Genomic DNA, 13,910 nt, shown 5'->3' on the forward strand with positions numbered 1-13,910 from the left:
CAATTTAAAATATTAAGAGAAGCAATAAGTTCGAGCATTTGAAAAAAGGTGAAATTAAAACCCTGCATGGGCGTATTTTTTAAAATATTACTTCATTGAAATAATTTATGCCCTATTTATTAAGAAGTTCATTCAAAGTAATACTTATTTTTATATTTGTTGTCGCTGTATAAAGTCATCCGAGTCGGAATTTGCTTTCTGGATTATTGAGTTGTTTCATGAATATTGTTGCCAGTAACGGGCTGCGTGGAGAGACCTCATCCGATGATTCCAGCGTTCTGAATTTTGTGCAGAAAATAATAAATTTGTTGTCCCCTTTTATCTTCCTAATCTCATTCTTACGCATGGCTAAAAGTTGTTCCTTCTGTGCTTCTGAATGGTCAGGATTTGGTTCGTCATCCTGTTCTGGTGCGGCAGCTGAGCTCAATGTCGATCCTAAATAATAATAAATAATTGTTTAGGAATAAAACATTATCTTAAGATTAATTTAACAAAAAAATAATTACTTTCTGTGTCCGATAGATTTTCCTCCTCCGAACGATCCAAATATTGTTCCTCTTCTGTTCTTGCAGAAGTTGAGGATGCACTATCTTGGGAAGTCTGATCCCTTTGGCTTTGATCTTCAGACTCGGCTTTAAAAGTATAATTCAGAATTAATTGCTAATTAAATGCCTAAAAAAAATTTCAAACCGATTTAAGTAATGCAATATTAAGTTTCCAAGAATCTAAAATAATTTAAACCGTATGCCCTTGAAAGAATCTATTTTCAAATTCCTTTTTGGCTCTGGTACAGTTTAAAAAGAGAAGAAAATTTTCTTCCTAGAATAAATGTTTGATGTGATTCGGTTTAAAATCAATTGGAAAATTGGCTTAAAAATAATAAAACTGAGAAAGCCTTACCTTGCTGCTGAGATATTTCTAATCTCTTGATCAAGCTGCAGCGAAAAGAAATTTTTTGATCAGGAATTCAAATAAATTTTGGTTCCAACTCACTCTTCGCAGGTACCTAACAAGCGCTTTGTGCAGTCGAGCAGGATAAGAATTTCGTAGTACCTATTTCCCTTATCTGCCATTTTTCCTCGGGAACGAACCTCAACTTTACCTAAACTGATGTTTCTACAACGACTGAACGCAACAATCTGACTGCTGGAATTTAATGTGAATCCCTTGCAACAACAGTATGTAGAAATTTAAAAACACTTCATTTTCAATAATATTGTTCGCTTAACGATAGCTGATTTCCTAATGGTATATACCACAAGTGCTTCACATTAAAATTGCCTAACACTCCAATTATATTATTTCCTACATACAAAGTTACGTCATCGATAGGAACAAAACAAATTTATTCTCTTGATAATATTTTCAATGGAGGATATTAATTTTTGATCAGTGTGCAGAGAGCTGTATTTCCTGTTGTATTTAAATTATCTCCTCTAATCAATTATACAATTTAAAATTATCAGAATTCAAGAATGAAATAAGGTGAAAAATAAACACTGCATGGGTGCATTTTTGAACTATTACTTCAATGAAATATTTTACAAAATTTATGCTCTATTCATTGAGCAATTCATTCGAGTCAGTTTTACTGAATTTGTTGTGACTGTATAAAAAATGGGTAGAAGTTTGCTGTTGCAAACTGACAAGCAAACTTCTTCATTTCACATGAAAATATTCTATCAATAGAGAATTTAGACATATACACGTGAATAGTATAAAAAAATTATTCCAAGATAAAATTCCTCCGCCTTTTGGCAACCACTTCTGAGGGTTGAAATAAGCAATTCCGGGAATGAATTTTGGTCTAGAAATTTTTTATTTTCTCCCGTCGCTGAGAAATCTCACCTCAGTTTAAGAGTCGGAATTTCCTCTCTGGATTATTTTGTTGATAAAAGAATATATTGTCTCCAGAGAACGATATGGTAGCTAATCTTCGTCTTAATTAACCTGAGATCTGAATTGGATGCAGAAAATATAAGATTTTGGTGCCATTTCATCTTTCTAATCGCATCCTTACCTTCTAATAGGCCTAATAATTCTTCCATCTCTGCTTGTGGATTTGGTTCATTCTGATTCGGAGGAGCGGCAGCTGGTTCTGGTTCGGCAGCTGACAATGACCTCAATCCAGGTCCTAAAAATATAATTTAACAAATGTTATAAATCGCAATCAATATATTTTTTCTTCTGGTAAACAATGTTTTGAAAAAAAAATCTTTCTATGACAAAATTAATAAAATAAATTACTTTCGGTGTCGGATGGATTTGCCTCGTGCGTGTCATCCAAATTTTGTGCCTCGCTTTGTCTTGGAGAATTTAAGGTTGAGGATGGACCAGCTTGGGAAGTTGAGCACCTTTCACTTTGGATTTCAACCTTGCCTCTAAAAGATCCTTTTAAGGGAAACAAATAAATTTCTTTAATTGAAAGCCAAAATCAAATTTTACTCTGATTTGGAAAGTTGTTTTATGACATTAAAGTTTCCAAGAATCACAAATAAGTTAGCTAAAACTTCATACAGTGCCTGAAAGAATCGATAATATTTCTAAAGGCACTTGTTCAATTTAAAGAATTTACGGAATTTTGTAATCCTCATGGATACAAGTTTTGACGACAATCAGGCTAGTAGCCAGAGTTTCTCGCATATCTCATCTTTTTGAATAAATCTCGCAAATTCTTATCTACCTTTCATGGCTGCTTTTGGCCCCTCGTCATTTTCCTTCTTTGCTTCTGAGAGACCAGGATTTGGTTCACCATCCTGATTTGCGTCTGCAGTACTCAAGATCCTTTCAAATCTTTCTTGAAAAACTTTAGCAAAAGTTTAGTGTTTTCTTTGATTATTTTAATAAATAAAATTACTTTTAATGTTCTTTCGAATCACGTCTACCGGGCGATCCAAATTTTGTGCTTCGTTTGTTCTTCGAGGAGTAGAGGTTGAGGAGGACGCACCAGCTTGGGAAGTTGAACCGCTTTGGCTCTGAGCTTCAGAGCTGGCTAAAAAATTATAACATATAAAAAAGTTACTTTTAATATGTATTCATATTTGATTAAGCCCAATTACATTTTAATAACGTTTCCACGATTCACAAAAGAGTCAATACTAAAGCCCCTGATGAATTTATTCTCAAATTCCTACGGCTCTTGTGTACAATTTACAGAATTTTTTTCTTGCTTGAATAAATTTGAACGAGGCAATTGGGCCAGAAATACGGCCAAATTTAAGGGAAAATTGGTTTAAAAATAATAGAAGTTGCTCCAATGTTACCTTCTTGCAGAGATGCTTGTAATTCCCTACGGTATCTGCTTGAAAACCAAAAGAAATTTGTGATGAGGAATGAACTTAAATAAATTTTGGTTCAGACTCACTCTTCGGAGATACTAATCATGCCCATTACCATGTTGAGCAGGCCCATTAAATCGGAAATGAGGAGTTGAAACCTAAGTTTATCACCTGCCATTTTTCCTTTAGGAACAAATATTGCGACTTTTTCAAACTGATGTTTCCACTGCGGCTGAACGCAACAATCTGGCTGCTCGCTCCGCACGCTGCCCTGACATCAGTTCGCCACACATTCGAGAAATTCAAAGAATTATTCCACGTTCTTTGCTGCGGATACAAAAGTGTAGTCTTTTCTGGAGGCCGGAATGAAACGAATTTTCTCTGCTTCTAGTTGTCGAGCAAAATGCACCGCTTTTGGAATTTATTTCTTCTCTTTTGCGATAAATATGTCAAACATTTTAGCAATTCTTGCAAGAATTATGCAATTTTCCGAGTGGGAAATTCAAAAATTTTACCAAATTTCTGTGGAAAAGCTTTGAATTTTCCAAAGATTCTTTCCACACTGTCTTTAATTTATAGTGCTGTTTTGGGAGATGCTAATTACACTACAATTGACTTGTTGCCTATTTTTCCGACTACGTCTGTTCGCCTAACCCTGAATTTTTTTCAGTGTATTTTTAAATTATTATTTTATTGAATTAATTTACATAATTTATGCCCTATTTGTATAAAAGTTCATTTAAGTTGGTTTTTATTATATTTGTTCTGACTGTATCTAAAAATAGCAGTTAAGGAATTTGTTTTTGTAAAGTGGCAAGCAAACTTCATTACATTAGGAAGATTTTATATAAATAAAGATTTTAAGACACATACACGTGAGTAGTATAAAATAAATTATTCCAAGATAAAATTCCTCCGCCTTTTGGCAACCACTTCTGAGGGCTGAAATAAGCAATTCCTGGAATGAATTTTGGTTTAGAAAATTGTTACTTTCTGCCGTCGCTGAAATCTCACCTCAGTTTAAGAGTCGGAATTTCCTGTCTGGATTATTTTGTTGTTTCAAGAACATATTGTTCGAAGCGAATGAGATGCTCGTCAAACACCTTGTTAGTTAACCTGAGCTCTGAATTTGATGCAGAAAATAATCAAATTTGGTCCCATTTCGTCTTCCTAATTGCATCCTTACCTTCTAATGTGGCTCTTAATATTTGTTCCCTCTCTGCTTCTGAATGGTCAGGATTTGGTTCATTCTGATTCGGAATGGCAGTATTTAAGAGCCTTCGAAATCTGTCTTGTATGACTTTGTAAAGGTTAAAATTGTTTTCTTTGATTAATTTAATAAATAAAATTACTTGCGAAGTTGATTGGACTCGCCTCTACCGGGCGAACCAAATTTTGTGCCTCGTCAGGCCTTGGAGAAGATGAGAATGAAGATGATGCACCAGCATCGGAAGTCGAATCCCTTTGGCTTTGAGCTCTATATTCGGCTAAAAAGTAGAATATATATATTATACCGATTTTACGGCCTGTCATTACAATCAAGTTTCCAAGAAACACAAATAAAGAATCTATTTTTGAATTCTTACAGCTGCTCTTGTGTAAATTAATAAAACTGGCTCCGGACCTCCATCCTTACCTCGTTGCTGAGATGTTTGTGATAATATCATACTGCGGAATAAGCCGGAACAAAAATACATTTTTTGATCAGGAATTTTTAGAAATTATGGTTCAGATACTCACTTTTCGCAGGGTTCAATCATGCTCTTCACCGTGTTGAGAAGGCCAAGTAAATCGGAATTGATGACTTGATTCCTATTTGCATTATCTGCCATTTTCCTCGGGAACAAAGCTCAAACTGACGTTTCTACTACGGCTGAAAGCAACAAAATGTGGCTGCTGAAATTTATGGGAATCCCTTGGTGTGGTACCAACAGCAGTAGAAATTTAAAAACAGCTCATTTTCAATAATATTGTTCGCTTAACGATTATTAACTCCTAATCGTACCACAAGGGATTTCAATTAAATTGCCAAACACTCTAATAATATTATTTACTATATACAAAAAGGTATCTCTTATTTACTCTCGAAACTCCTCATTATCGTTCGAATCAATAATATTTTTGATCATTGTGCAGAGAGCTGCGTTTCATGTAGATATTAATTATCTCCTCTAATCAATTATAAAATTTAAAATTATCAGAATTCAAGCATTTAAAAATTAAGTTTTTAAATAAGGTGAAAAATAAAACTCTGCATGGGTTCATTTTTAAACTCTTACTTCATTAGAAATAATTTACAAAATGTATGCCTTTTTTATTGAGTAGTTCATTGAAGACAGTTTTAGTGTATTTGTTTAGACTGCATAAAAAATATGAAGAAGTTTGCTGTTGTAAACTGACAAGCAAACTTCTTCTTATTTTACAAGAAAATGTTCTATAAAAAAAGAATTTAGACATATACACGTGATTGATATAAAATTAATATAATTTTGTAAAAGATAAAAATATCTCTTCGTGGCAAGAACTTCTGAGGGTCGAAATTAGCAATTCCTGGAAAGAATTTTGATTTAGAAAATTGTTATTTTCTCCGTCGCTGAATCTCACCTCAGTTTTTAAGAGTCGGACTTTCCTCTCTGGATTATTTTCTTCTTTCACGAATACATTTTGTCAAGAGAATGATAAAATCGCAAATCGCCTTCTTCAATAGCCTGAGCTCTGAATTGGTTGCAGAAAATAATCAATTTTGGTCCAATTTCATCTTGCTAATTGCATCCTTACCTTCTAATATTCCTAATATGTGTTCCATCGCTGCTAGTAAAGGGCCAGGATTTGGTTCATTCTGACTCGGAGCAGCGGCAGCTGGTTCGGCAGCTGACAATGAGCTCAATCCAGGTCCTTAAAAAATAATTTAGAAATGTTATAAATCGCAATCAATATATTTTTTCTTTTGGTAAACAATGTTTTGAAAAAAAATATTTCTATGACAAAATTACTTTCGGTGTCGGATGGATTTGCCTGGTGCGTGTAATCCAAATTTTGTGCCCCACTTGGTCTTGGAGAATTTAAGGTTGAGGATAGACCAGCTTGGGAAGTTGAGCAGGATCTTTCACAGGCAAGGTTGAAATCCAAAGTGAAAGGTGCTCAACTTGCCAAGCTGGTCTATCCTCAACCTTAAATTCTCCAAGACCGATCCTTTTAAGGCAAATAAATAAATTTCTTTAATTGAAAGCCAAAATCAAATTTTACTCTGATTTGGATAGTTGTTTTATGACATTAAAGTTTCAACGAATCACAAATAAGTTAGTTAAAACTTCATAAAGTCCCTGAAAGAATCGATAATATTTCTAAAGGCACTTGTTCAATTTAAAGAATTTACGGAATTTTGTAATCCTCATGGATACAAGTTTTGACGACAATCAGGCTAGTAGCCAGAGTTTCTCCCATATCTCATCATTTTTAATAAATCTCGCAAATTCTTATCTACCTTTCATGGCTGCTTTTGGCCCCTCGTCATTTTCCTTCTTTGCTTCTGAGAGACCAGGATTTGGCTCATCGTGATTCGCGACTGCAGTACTCAACATCCTTTCAAATCTTTCTAGAATGACTTTGGCAAAAGTTAAGTGTTTTCTTTGATTAACTTAATAAATAAAATTACTTTCAATATTCATTCGAATCACGTCTACAGAGCGATCCAAATTTTGTGCTTTGTTTGTTCTTCGAGGAGTAGAGGTTGAGGACGACGAACCTGCTTGGCTCCGAGCTTCAGACCCGGCTAAAAAAGTAAAACATATAAAAAAGTTACTTTTAAGATTTATTCTTATTTAATATGTGATGAAATGCCTAATTAAATTTCAATTAAGTTTCCATGATTCACAAAAAAGTCAAAACTCAAGCCCCTGAAAGAATTTATTCTCAAATTCCTATGGCTCTTGAGTACAATTTACAGAATTTTTTCTTGCTTGAATAAATTTGAACGAGGCCATTGGGCCAGAGATACTGCCAAATTGAAGGGAAAATTGGTTTAAAAATAATAGAAGTTGCTCCAATGTTACCTTGTTGCAGAGATGTTTGTAATGCCATACGGTATCTGCTTGAAAACCAAAAGAAATTTGTGATGAGGAATGAACATAAATAAATTTTGGTTCAGACTCACTCTTCGCCGAGTCTCATCATGCTCTCTACCGTGTTGAGCAGGCTAATTAAATCGGAAATGATGATTTGATAACTAAGTCCATCACCTGCCATTTTTCCTTTAGGAACAAATATTGTGACTTTTTCAAACTGATGTTTCCACTTCGGCTGAACGCAACAATCTGGCTGCTCGCTCCGCGCGCTGCCCTGACATCAGTTCGCCACACATTCGAGAAATTCAAAGAATTATTCCACGTTCTTTGCTGCGTATACAAAAGTGTGGTCTTTTCTTGAGGCTGAAATGCCAGGAATTTATGCTTCTTCTACTTCTTGAGAAATGCGCCGCTTTTGGAATTTATTTATTCTCTTTTGCGATAAATATGTCAAACTTTTTAGCAATTCTTGCAAGAATTATGAAATTTTCCGAGGAGGAAATTCAAAAATTTTACAAAATTTCTGTGGAAAAGCTTTGAATTTTCCAAAGATTCTTTCCACACTATTTGTTCCCTTTGTCAAATCTAGAAACTTATTAAAATCCTCGATCTGTTTCGGTTTGAAAAGAAAGACCTGTGAAAAATAGTATTTCAGCATTCGCAAGGACGTTTATCAAAAGTACTGAGCAAATTTAAATTCCAATTTATTTAAATAATTTACGCCCTATTTATTGTGAAATTTATTAAAATAATTCATGCTTTATTGTTTGTTTTTAATTTTGTTGTTGAAGAAAATTCATTTTTGTCACTATGTAAAAAAGCGATTTTGGACATTTCGAAACTCTATTTTTGGGGCCTGGGTAGGACGGGAGGGATCCCGACGCATCTCTTTCGAAGCCCCTGAACAAGTTCTACTATGGTTTTTAAAAGTCGGACTATTTGCCAAGTTTTAAGCAATTTTTTTTCATTGCAAAAACCGAACAGTCGAATTTTTGAATTTTTTGCTTAGTTATCTTAATGAGCTCTGGATTTTTTCGAACAATCACGGTGAACAGGTATCGAATGGTTGTCAAACATAGCCGAGTATTAAAGTCCTCGGATTTTTTTACTCTAGGTTCACGTCAGTTGCCCTTTTTTCAGGAACTGCTCAGGTCCAGGGTAATTTTTTTCTAAAACGCAATAGAAAAATGTGTGAAATTTATCTTCGCTTCTTTTGAGACCAATTACGACCCAATCCGATCAAAATCCAAGGAGGAAAAACAACTTAAAAGATGAAAAATGTGATTTTTTGAAATTTTGTTTTTTTCCACTCTCGGCACCAAACGAGCAGGTGCAAAATGGGCACGTCATGCGCGTCGCCGAGCTTCTAGGCAACTTTTTTGAGTGTTCGTGCTTGAATCACAACTAAGGAAGCTAAGAGATGCTCAATTCTCGATTTTTACCCTGAATCTGGACCCTGGGAACTGCGTTAACCTTTTTATGCAGGAGTATATTTTTCCTAGGCCTGAATTTTTTTCAGTGTATTTTTAAATTATTACTTTATAGAAAGAATTTACATAATTTATGCCCTATTTGTATAGAAGTTCATTTAAGGTGGTTTTTATTATATTTGTTCTGACTGTATCTAAAAGAGTTTAGGAATTTGTTTTTGTAAAGTGGCAAGCAAACTTCATTACATTATTGGGAAGATTTTATATAAATAAAGATTTTAAGACATATACACGTGATGAGAATAAAATAAATTATTCCAAGATAAAATTCCTCTTTGTGGCAAGACCTTCTGAGGGTTGAAATAACCAATTCCTGGAACGAATTTTGGTTTAGAAAATTGTTATTTTCTCCCGTCGCTGAAATCTCACCTCAGTTTGAGAGTCGGAATTTCCTCTCTGGATTATTTTGTTGTTTCACGAATATGTCGTCTCCAGAGAATGATTGAGTCGCAAATCGCCCTCTCCATTAACCTGAGTTCTGAATTGGATGCGGAAAATAATCAAATTTGGTCCCATTTCATCTTCCTAATCGCATCCTTACCACCTAATATGCCTAATATTTGTTCCAACTCTTCTTCTGAATTGTCAGGATTTGGTTCATTCTGATTCAAGAGCCTTCGAAATCTGTCTTGTATGACTTTGGTAAAAGTTAATTTTTTTCTTTGATTAATTTAATAAATAACATTACTTGCGATGTTGGTTGGACTCGCCTCTAACGGGCGAACCAAATTTTGTGCCTCGTCAGGCCTTGGAGAGGATGAGGTCGAGGATGAGGTCGAGGATGAAGCACTCCTACTACGCCTTCGCCTTTGAGCTGTACATTCGCCTAAAAAAGTAACACTTTGAAGAGAAATTTCAAACCGATTTTAGGGCTTGTCATTACAATCAAGTTTTTAAGAAACACAAATAAGTCAAAGCCCTCGAAATAAAGAATCAATTTTCGAATTCTGACGGCTGCTCTTGTATAATTTAATAAAACTGGCTCCTGAGCTCCGCATCCTTACCTCGTTGCTGAGAATATTGTTGTGATAATATCCTAATGCGGAATAATCTGGAACAAAAATACAATTTTTGATCAGGAATTTAAAGAAATTGTGGTTCAGACTCACTTTTCGCAGGGTTCAATTATGCTCTTCACCGTGTTGAGAAGGCCAAGTAAATCGGAAATGATGATTTGATACTTATTTCCATTATCTGCCATTTTCCTCAGGAACGAAGCTCAACCTGATGTTTCTACTACGGCTGAAAACAACAAAATCTGGCTGCTGAAATTGATGTGAATCCCTTGGTATGGTACCAACAGCAGTAGAAATTGAAAAACACCTCATTTTCAATAATATTGTTCGCTTAACGATTATTAACTCTTAATGGCACTACAAGGGATTTCAATTAAATTGCCAAACACTCTAATTATATTATTTACTATATACAAAGTTACTCTCGAAACTCCTCATTATCCTTTGAATCAATAATACACAATTTAAACATGAATTTGTATGATATACATAAAATAAACGCGAAGGAAACAATGAAAAATGAAACCATCTAAATTGACAAAAACGATCTAAAACCGACTAATTTGCTTTCAGAAACAGTCTAAAAATAGTCGACTATTTTGGCCGAAAAAATTGTCTAAAATTCAGATTTAAAGTGTGGTTTAAAAATTGCATGATTCGTGCTCATTCGATTGCCCCACAATATGATCTGAAGCTTAGAAAAAAATAGTCAATCGTCTAAAATTCGCAGCCCTAGACGCAATCTATCGTAAAAAATGTGAATTGCAACTTAGTCTGGAGTGATCTGGCTGATTAATTATTCAAGAATTTGAATTTTTTAACTAGAAATTAAGTTGCAACCTTGGCGTAGCCAGGCATTAATTCGGGCCGCAGGACAGAACTCCGCAGAAGTTACCCTCCTGGTGCTCTTTCAGGATTATTTCTGACACGACCAACTTTAATTATACATTCATTTCACTTTTACAATGGACAAAAAATATCCTCTATTGAAAATATGTATAAATTCCAGCAGTCATAGATTGTTGCGTTCAGTCGTAGTAGAAACATCAGTTTAGGCAAAGTTGCGATATTTGTTCCTGAAGAAAAATGTCAGGAAAGAACATTGACGACGAGCCCGAATGTCAAAGCGACAATGCGAGATGCGATGTACGCATGGTGAAAAATTGCCAAGCACGGTGAGTGTAAACCGAGATTTTTTTTTTAAATTATACTAATGAAATTTTATATTTTTACTCCATAGTTTGAACCGCATCATTTCAATGATGAAGGACGAAGATGGCGAAATTTCGGAGGGCCAGCCCGAGAATGACGCTCAGCCCAAAAGTAATTATATTTTTATTCATTGCAATCAAAGAAACGGAAAATATCAAAAAACAATTAAATTTTTAGATCCTGAATTGAGCTCCGATGAAGACGCGGCTGCCGGTACGAAAAACGAAGCAGACAAAGATGCGGGTAACCTGCTCTTGGATGCGAACGTCTCGACTGCCGCAACTAAAAACGTACCAAATCCTGGCCGCACAAGACAAAAAATAGCTATCGCGGGAGCCGTGGCAGTGATGCTGCTGGTTATAATAATAATAATAATTTTTATTTGTCTTTTGGCATGTACATAATTTAACACAGTAATCCAATTGAGAAAATAATTTCCGACTCTATTCAATTGAGGTGAGATTTCGGCCGCACAGGAGAAAAGAAAATTCTAAAAAAATCCAGGAATGTCTTAGTTCGACCCTTCAGGAATTTTTATCTTTAACAAAATTCTATTTATTTCATAACAATCACGTGTACATGTCTAAATTCTTTATTTATAGAATATTTTCATGTGAATTTATTATGCAGTCCCAACAAATACACTAAAACTGACTTAAATGAACTACTCAATAAATAGAGCATAAATTTTGTAAATTATTTCTAATAAAGTAATAGTTTAAAAATGAACCCATGCACTGTTTTATTTTTCACCTTATTTAATTCTTGAATTCTGATAATTTTAAATTTTATAATTGATTAGAGGAGATAATTAATATCTACATGAAACGCAGCTCACTGCACAATGATTAAAAATATCCTCTGTTGAAAATATCATTGATTCAAAGGATGTTGAGGACTTTCGAGTTTCGAGAGTAAATATGAGATAACTTTGTGTATATAGTAAATAATATTATTAGAGTGTTTGGCAATTTAATTGAAATCCCTTGTGGTACGATTAGGAGTTAATAATCGTTAAGCGAACAATATTATTGAAAATGAGCTGTTTTTAAATTTCTACTGCTGTTGGTACCACACCAAGGGATTCCCATAAATTTCAGCAGCCACATTTTGTTGCTTTCAGCCGTAGTAGAAACGTCAGTTTGAGCTTTGTTCCCGAGGAAAATGGCAGATAATGCAAATAGGAATCAAGTCATCAATTCCGATTTACTTGGCCTTCTCAACACGGTGAAGAGCATGATTGAACCCTGCGAAAAGTGAGTCTGAAACATAATTTCTTTATATTCCTGATCAAAAAAATGTATTTTTGTTCCGGCTTATTCCGCAGTATGATATTATCACAAACATCTCAGCAACGAGGTAAGGATGGAGGTCCGGAGCCAGTTTTATTAATTTACACAAGAGCAGCCGTAAGAATTCGAAAATTGATTCTTTATTTCGAGGGCTTTGACTTATTTGTGTTTCTTGGAAACTTGATTGTAATGACAGGCCCTAAAATCGGTATAATATATATATATATATATATATATATATATATATATTATAATATATATATATATATATATTCTACTTTTTAGCCGAATATAGAGCTCAAAGCCAAAGGGATTCGACTTCCGATGCTGGTGCATCATCTTCATTCTCATCTTCTCCAAGGCCTGACGAGGCACAAAATTTGGTTCGCCCGGTAGAGGCGAGTCCAATCAACATCGCAAGTAACTTTATTTATTAAATTAATCAAAGAAAAAAATTTAACTTTTACCAAAGTCATACAAGACAGATTTCGAAGGCTCTTAAATACTGCCATTCCGAATAAGAATGAACCAAATCCTGACCATTCAGAAGCAGAGAGGGAACAAATATTAAGAGCCATATTAGAAGGTAAGGATGCAATTAGGAAGACGAAATGGGACCAAATTTGATTATTTTCTGCATCAAATTCAGAGCTCAAGTTAACTAACAAGGTGTTTGACGAGCATCTCATTCGCTTCGAACAATATGTTCTTGAAACAACAAAATAATCCAGAGAGGAGATTCCGACTCTTAAACTGAGGTGAGATTTCAGCGACGGCAGAAAGTAACAATTTTCTAAACCAAAATTCATTCCAGAAATTGCTTATTTCAACCCTCATTGTCAGAAGTTCTTGCCACAAAGAGGAATTTTATCTTGGAATAATTTATATTTATTTTATACTCATCACGTGTATATGTCTTAAAATCTTTATTTATATAAATTCTTCCCAATAATGTAATGAAGTTTGCTTGCCACTTTACAAAAACAAATTCCTTAACTTTTTTAGATACAGCTGGAACAAATATAATAAAAACCACCTTAAATGAACTTCTATACAAATAGGGCATAAATTGTGTAAATTCTTTCAATCAAATAATAATTTTAAAATACACTGAAAGAAAATTCAGGGTTAGGCGAACTGACGTAGTCGGAAAAATAGGCAACAAGTCAATTGTTGTGTAATTAGCATCTCCCAAAAGAGCACTATAAATTACAGACCTCAGCTCAGGGTATGCGACCTGAGGAAGGCCGAAGGAGTGCCGGAGAGTCGAAAAATCAACTCTTTTAAAGGCAAGAAAAAGCGACGAAAATGGCACAGAACCTGATATCAGGGTAAGTAACTTTTGGTAGGTCATGATGGTGCCGATGAAGGCCAACCTTTTGCCCCCTTGACGCGTGGCCACTCCTATACTCCTGTATAAAAAGGTTAATGCAGTTCCCAGGGTCCAGATTCAGGGTAAAAATCGAGATTTGGGCATCTCTTAGCTTCCTCAGTTGTGATTCAAGCACAAACACTCAAAAAAGTTGCCTAGAAGCTCGGCGACGCGATTGACTTGCCC

This window comes from Cloeon dipterum, chromosome 3 (assembly GCF_949628265.1).
Source record: "Cloeon dipterum chromosome 3, ieCloDipt1.1, whole genome shotgun sequence".
In the NCBI taxonomy this organism is placed as follows: domain Eukaryota; kingdom Metazoa; phylum Arthropoda; class Insecta; order Ephemeroptera; family Baetidae; genus Cloeon; species Cloeon dipterum.